General features: G+C 43.7%; 1 long non-coding RNA gene across 1 annotated transcript in view; it reads left to right on the top strand.

Annotated features, from left to right (window-relative positions):
• LOC307201084 overlaps window positions 1-5,793 on the top strand; it is a 6,448-nt gene extending 655 nt beyond the window's left edge. Inside the window, exons 2-3 of the long non-coding RNA XR_013832514.1 lie at window positions 1-3,156; window positions 3,536-5,793. The exon at window positions 1-3,156 is cut by the window's left edge and continues 7 nt beyond it. This is a non-coding gene — a long non-coding RNA (uncharacterized lncRNA). The remainder of the gene's footprint in view (window positions 3,157-3,535) is intronic.
• The last annotated feature ends 1,830 nt before the right edge of the window (window positions 5,794-7,623 follow it).

Here is a 7,623-nt window from a genome sequence, read left to right as displayed (position 1 = left end):
TTCTCTGCCACCTTCCACTTTATGGCCAAACTGGTGAGTGTGTGTTAAATATGCAGGTGCCTGATTTGGAGCTTGATTGCTTTCTTAGGTTGCCTCTTCTCTCTCTCTCTCTCTCTCTCGCTTGCATTCTGCTTTCTCACCTATCACTCTTGACTTTTGCTTTCTCTGCCTCTTCCAGATGATTTCAGGGTAGCGAGCAAAGAAATGGGAGGTGAATGGGCAGAAGAAAGGAGCCCTTTAGACACTTAGATTTAGTGTTAAAGGCAGCACACAGACCTAATTTCAAGCAAGCTCAAATGCAGGGGTGTCTACAGTCTGTATGCAACCATAAAGCCTTAACCTAGGAACACTTCATGCAATGCATCAGAAAGGCTGGTTCTCTCCTGAAAAAGGCTGATGGATGCTTAAATGAGTTGTAGCCAGTAAGAGTTTCAAATAAGCAAGATTGCAAAGGGCCACAAAAATGCTGTCAAATAGTCCCACCATAGCAAGACTACCTTATATGGGGAAAGGGAAATATAGTTGATTCTGAGAAGTGCCACTTGGGTGTTAAGATCCTTCTTTAAATCGATAACTGAAGGGCCTTACATCTCACTCAGTTCATCCTTACTGTTTCTATTCGCATGGTTTCTTACTGGGCAATTCCAGGCTGTCCCTATTTTGGGGTGGGATTCAAACTCCAGCAAATTCAGGTTGCACAATTAAAATGGATTTGGAGCCCTTGTGCGATAAACCAGCTTCTCCAAAAATATTGTGCTATATTACAGTAAGAAAAGTGTACCAGATGCAAAGTCACCTAACCTCCATGCAAACCAAACAGGATGAATACTCAGGAAACAAGTCATCTGGAAGCAACCACGATATCCTCTAATCCTTTGCCTCCTTTGCTCTCCCACAATCTTTTTCTTTTGCCCAAATCTTCTGCTCTGCCACTGATCTTTATCTTACGTTTGGCCGCTTGATCTTCCTTCTGCTGCTTATATAGCCTACTGTTGCTTCACACTTTCCTTTGTGTCCCTTTCCCATCACATTTCATGTTTCGCTCACTCTTTCCCTCTTGAGCTAGTTACCTCTTACTTGTACAGTGGTACTTTGGTTCTTGAACTTAATCCGTTCCGGGAATCTGTTCGACTCCCGAAACCATTCCAAAACCAAGGTGTGGCTTCCGATTGGCTGCAGGAGCTTCCTGCAGAAGCCATGTCGGATGTTCGACTTCCGAAAAACGTTCACAAACCGGAACACTTCTGGGTTTGCAGCGTTTGGGAGCAAATTTGTTCGGGGGCCAAGTCGTTCGAGTACCAAGGTACCACTGTATATGTAATTACTTACATTTGCAGTTTTTCATACTCACTTTGTTTCTTTGCACAGTATCTTGCTTGCTTACTCACTACTTCCTTCCTTCCTTCCTTCCTTCCTTCCTTCCTTCCTTCCTTCCTTCCTTCCTTCCTCTCTTCCTCTCTCTCTCTTTCTCTTTCTCTTTCAAGTTGCTTGCCTCTCTTTCAATCACTTGCTTTTTAAATGCTTCACTAGGGATGAAATTAGTTGAGAAAATGACCTGTTCAGGCTCTCTCCAGCTCCTGCAGCAATGCACCTGCTATTGCCAGCTGTCCATGGTTTGAGCAGTTATCAATTGCCTGGTGCTGAATCAGGACTCCTGCCAGGGTAGCAGTAAAGGGAACATTGCTACTATTATTCTGCAGAATGATCCTCTCCACGCAGCACCTCTTTATTTCCTTTGCCTGCCTTCTCCTCACCTTCACTTTGCTTCCAGATCTTGCTTGCTCAGCAACTGTCTTCAAGCTGTCTTCACACATCTATTTATTTATTTATTTATTTATTATTTAATTTATTTAATTTCTATACCACCCTTCATCCAAGAATCACAAGATAAAAACACAAAAATAATTGTCCACAAACGAAAACAATACCCCACACACACACTTGTAGAGACCACAGATTGTTTAATTAGCCAACGGCTAATTGTGAGAAGAGGAATAGTTAGTTTTGTTTGATGCCTAAAGGAAGGTGCCCAGCAAGCCTTCCTGGGGTGAGCATTCCACACATGCTAAAATCACTTTCAGCTTGCATTCACATCTGTAAAACTAGCACTGACCGATATGTCTCTTTTATTTTTTCTGAATTCTTCTCCCACATTAACAGCATTCACATCTGATGCCAAAATATGAGAGCGGTTGACATGTACCTTGCTGTTTTCTGCTTAACTTGCCTAGGCTGTTGGTGCTCTTACTTGTGACTCTGCTCATCCTCTGTTTCAACCAAATTTTCCAGAGTGGGTTCTTGGCTTTGAGCTGCAACATGGGACCCACTTTCACATTTCTTACTGCTGATCTTACCGTCTTTTTCCTTCTCTCCTCTTGTTCACCCCTTTATTTTTTGCTGTCTCCTTCTGTTTTTCTCAACCTTTCACTCCCCTCTTAAAAGACAACAACCCCTTTTAAGCAAAGCAAAAATTGTGAGTGTGCCACTGGTAGAACCCATTGTTAGACTGAGGTGATACCTAGCTGAGAATCCTAACCCGCCAGTTGGAGACCAGCACATTGTTTTCTTTGCTCATCTGTTCCCCCGTCACCCTGCCTCTAATTCCTGCGTCCCATCCTGTTTTCTATCCCTTGCCATTTCTCCTTGCTTACCTTCTTGCTACTTTTAACTGTTCTGTTTTATTTGCTTCCTTTTTGCTCGACTGCCTCCTCTTTGGCTGCTTTCATTTCTGCCTGCTGCCTATTACCCTTGTTTTCTGCTGAGCTTCTCTTCCTTCCTTGCTCTACTGTAGGACTGTACACCCACAAATTCAGTTTGTTTCCATCCCTGCTTTCCATCCAGCTTGACTTGTGATGCTTCCTCAAGCCGTTAGCAAAGGTGCAGTACAGTGTAGGAACATGAGGAAAACGTGCCTATTTCTGTGAGTATGTATCCATGTTGGTCTGTTTAACAGGACCAACAAAAAGGGAATCTAATAGCATCCCATGGATTGGCAGCTTTATAATGTTGCCTGGGTGGATTTGGGAGCAAAGGCAGCAAGTGAGTTTGTGGCAGGGCCTAGATTTATGTGTTTGGCAAATATTCTGTTGCTGATTGGGAGGCTGTCCGTGAGCAAGGACAAACTCATGTGTCTTCATGCATCTGATGAAGGTCTAGGTAAAGGTAAAGGTAAAGGTACCCCTGCCCGTACGGGCCAGTCTTGACAGACTCTGGGGTTGTGCGCCCATCTCACTTAAGAGGCCAGGGGCCAGCGCTGTCCGGAGACACTTCCGGGTCACGTGGCCAGCGTGACATCGCTGCTCTGGCCAGAGCCAGAGCCGCACACGGAAACGCCGTTTACCTTCCCGCTGGTAAGCGGTCCCTATTTATCTACTTGCACCCGGAGGTGCTTTCGAACTGCTAGGTTGGCAGGCGCTGGGACCGAGCAGTGGGAGCGCACCCCGCCGCAGGGATTCGAACCGCCGACCTTTCGATCGGCAAGCCCTAGGCGCTGAGGCTTTAACCCACAGCGCCACCTGCGTCCCTGAAGGTCTAGCTGTTGCCAAATCTGTTAATCTTTTAAGGTTCTGTAAAGCTGTTTTGTTTTTTGTGAGTACTTTTGTGGTTATCTTATATTCTGGAGTAAGGACCAGTTCACTGAAATGAGAAACTTTGGGTCACTCCATTTCTTGCTCTCCCACACTTTTTGCTTTGCTGCTGACTTTCTTTCTCTCATGCACTCCTTTCTTCTCCCTTTATGCATGCTTGTCAACTCTCACTTCAACTGCACATGCATATCTCTGTTCTTTTATTTCTTGCTGACTCTTCTTTCCTGGCCATTCTTTTCAGTTGCTCAGTTGTCACTTTGTGGAGTCCATATATTTCTCTTCTTTTTAACCCCTGTGTCAGGATTGCCTATTGTCTGTTTCTTCAACTTCTCATTCCTGGCATGTGCACAACCTCACACACTCTTCTTTCTTTCTTTCTTTCTTTCTTTCTTTCTTTCTTTCTTTCTCCCTCCCTCTCCCTCTCCCTCTCCCTCTCCCTCTCCCTCTCCCTCTCCCTCTCCCTCTCCCTCTCCCTCTCCCTCTCCCTCCCCCATTCTCTGGGCCAATTGACTCAGGTGTGTGTCAGCTACTGGAAACCTGCTTGAAATTACTGCACGGGCCGCAAAGACTATGGGGTTTTGTTTTCAGTGCCTTAGCCCAGCAATGTAAATGTGGTTGCTGGGTTTAGTTTGTGGACTGTGTGTGAACTACTTACTCCCCACAAGCAGGGAGATACTGAGCACAACACACTTCAAGCAGCCACGCCAGAAATGTGTGAATTGGCTTTGCAATCTCACTATTTCACGTCTTGTTTTTACTCTTCGGTTTTCCTCCTGTTGATCTAGCTTCCCTTCCCTTTGCTTACATGCTTTTGTGATCTGTCTCATCCACCCCCCTTTCATTTGCCTGTTCTACCTCTATGTGATTATTAAAGAATGTCACAAATACTTAATGCAACAATAAAGAAAATTATCCCACAGTAGCTCTTTCATATGAGCAGTGGCAGACTCGTTCATATGAAAAAGGCCAAGTGATCAAGCGATCCTTCTCCTGCTCTGATCAGATCTGCATTGCTTCATTCCCTACAATGAGCTCATAGTGACATTCCTGGATCTATCCCATTTTATCCCCCCTCTCCTGAGAATTCTGTGAGCCAAGCTTAGGCAAGAATGAAGGTGTGTACAGACCATAATTTAAAAGTAAACTCCAATATGGAAATGCGCATACTACAATTTGAGCACCTCTGCCGTACTCCCCACCCCCACCCGCCACAAGATAGATATTCTGGTTTTCAGCAGAAACTGGATTGCACAGTGCAGATTGTGTCTGTCACAAAAGCAGCTCTTGCCACACCTTTTGGAACAATTTTTCAACAGTAAAAAACAAACAAAAGCAAGTACAAAAATGTTGAACTTTGAAAAAAATCAAAGCACCAAAGATAGATTTAAATTTGGGAATGGTTGTGTGTGCCCTGTGAGGAGTGAAGGCAAGGGGGGCAGGGGAAGCTTGAACCATCATAGCAGAAAGGTTTCGCTCATTTGTGCTCAGTGACCTGTCTAAAACCATCCTTTAAGCTTCATGGCTGAGCAAAGGTTCTGGAAATAGAACAAACAGCTGTGAGTGTCACTTGGAGACACAGCCCTCTTGCCAAATGATGGCTGAAAGATCAAAATATCCAAGCAATATATGCCACCTATTTCATTATATTGGTTGTGGCATTCTTGGTTTTCCCTGTGCATTCTTTTTTTTTTAAGCAATGATTTTAACACAGAACTCCCTGATCCAAATCCAATAGTCTGTCCATTACACCATATTGGCACATAACTAAACTGCAGTGTTCGTCCTATGGTTCGTATGAGAATATCTAGGTATTTCCCCCCACCCACCCCAAAATAATTTCCTGGTTTTTCCTGCCAAAATGAAGGATCATGTTGCAAATTGCACTATTCATATTTCTGATAGAGCCTCAGTGTTGGAGATATGTAGACTGCCTGGAGGACTGTATCTATGTAAATCATACAGAGAACTTGTTGGGGAGGCGATATATAAATGTAGTAAATAAAAATTAAATAGCAAATAGCCAGAAAATGATAAAAACATCCTTGCGGTATCAAGATGAAACTTTACAATTGCCCAGGTGTATTCAGTATCCAAAGCAGGTCATGGAATATAATTCTAATTTTTATTTACCAATCTTATTGTTTGACATTTTTTCAAATAAAGTGTGGTGGTACTGTATTTCCTAATAAAATGGAGCTGAATTTCACTCATGTTCAAAATGTTCTTTCTCCAAACTGTTCATTCAGACACATCCCGTCCCATCTTATAAAAACAAGCCTGGTAAAAAGACCAATGTTGTTATCCACTGAATTTTAGGTAAACACACATACCAGAAATCAATAAGACTGGCTATTGCGTGGCGAGACCCCTCCCCCCAGTGAAATGAAGACATGTAACACGTTATTTAAGGTTAATGGGCATAAAAAGGCCACAACTTTATTGATTACAGGAATTGGAAGGTATTGGCCTTAGGCATTGGCTCCTATCGACTACCCGGCATGTGGACCGGGAAGGGTTATCCACAAGCCGTGGGAGTCCTGTTGAAGTAAGCCAACTAAGACCCCACGGGTGTCACCTCTCGGGAGAGGGGGTGGCCCGCAACCCCCCCTCCTCTCGAGCTCGGAAGGGGCTTTAATAAAAGCAGCAGCTCAGCTGAAAACTTACTTATTCAAAAGTTCTTTCAGTGCAACTTACTTCCAAGAAAGCAGTCTCAGAATTGTAGCCCGGGTCATACTCCATAACTTTAAATGAGCTTTAGCCAAGACTAACTCTTCCTAGATTATGCCCATGGTGCATTAACTGTTACAAATACAGTGGTGCCTCGCAAGACGAAATTAATCTGTTCCGTGAGGCTCTTTGTATAGCGGTTTTTTCGTCTTGCGAAGCAAGCCCATTGACAGCTTAGCGGATTAGCGCTATTAGCGGTTTAGCGGCTTTTAGCGATCAGCTGTTAAGCAGCTTATCAGCGGATCAGCTGATAAGCGGCTTAGCGGCTTAGGGAAAGGGGGGGAAAAGGGGAAAAACCCCGCAGGAACTCACAAGACATTTTCGTCTTGCGAAGCAAGCCCATAGGGAAATTCGTTTTGCGAAGCGCCTCCAAAACGGAAAACCCTTTCGTCTAGCGGGTTTTCCGTCTTGCAAGGCGTTCGTCTTGCGGGGCACCACTGTAGTGAACAATTTCACTGCGTAAAATGTACACAATTCACTGTTTACTAGATCTTTTTGTTAACAGTACAAAAGAATGAGAAGCCAGCAACCCAATATTGCTTTGAGGGCATCACCAGATAGTCTATTTGAATATTCACTCCAATGGGTTTCTACAAAGTTTGTGGGGTGGTTGGACAATGCCAGCTGTTCATTTAGTATTCATTCTGATTCATTTGTCAGGTGGTTAGAGGGTGTTGCACACATTATCCCACAGTTTCCAAGTCAGCTTTAACTGCAGAACCTGAATTTGCTGATATGTGATCGTATTCAGCTCAAAAATACTGACAGTCAAGGAGAACCCTGAGATTCACAGAGGTCACATTGATTCTAGAACAAGCACTTGAGGCATGATGCTTTCTTTCCCCCTTCCACTACAGCTGCTGCCTCCTCCAGCTACTGCTGGGAATGAAAGCATTCTGCAGACAAATGCCTCAGAATCAGGGCAAAATTGCCTGTTCCAGGAAAAGAAGGGTTAACAAACTCATTATTTTTCTCCCAACAAGAAAGTATGTCTGAGCTGGATGCTCCAAGCTTCTAAACTTGGGCCTTATAGCTTGAGCAAGCAATCCTTGAGCAAGCAATACAAACAAACTAGAAATTCTTATCATCTAGTGTTCATTTTGTTGTTCTAAGTTCATGGAGGATAACCGCTCCTTCTACCCCTCCTCAAAGCGAGCAGGCATTTTCTTCTGTTGGTGATTTTTGAAGACAATTTATTATTTTGGGTATTTTTCTTCCATCATTATATATAAATATATTGATGTTCTTCTCTTTATACAATGTGATGAAAGGAGAATCCAGTGACTCAAGCTATATGTCCCACTCAAAG

This window comes from Podarcis cretensis, assembly GCF_951804945.1.
Source record: "Podarcis cretensis genome assembly, chromosome: 13".
Lineage (NCBI taxonomy): Eukaryota > Metazoa > Chordata > Lepidosauria > Squamata > Lacertidae > Podarcis > Podarcis cretensis.
The sequence above is the reverse complement of the archived record's forward strand: the minus strand, read 5'-3'. Positions and strand labels throughout refer to the sequence as shown.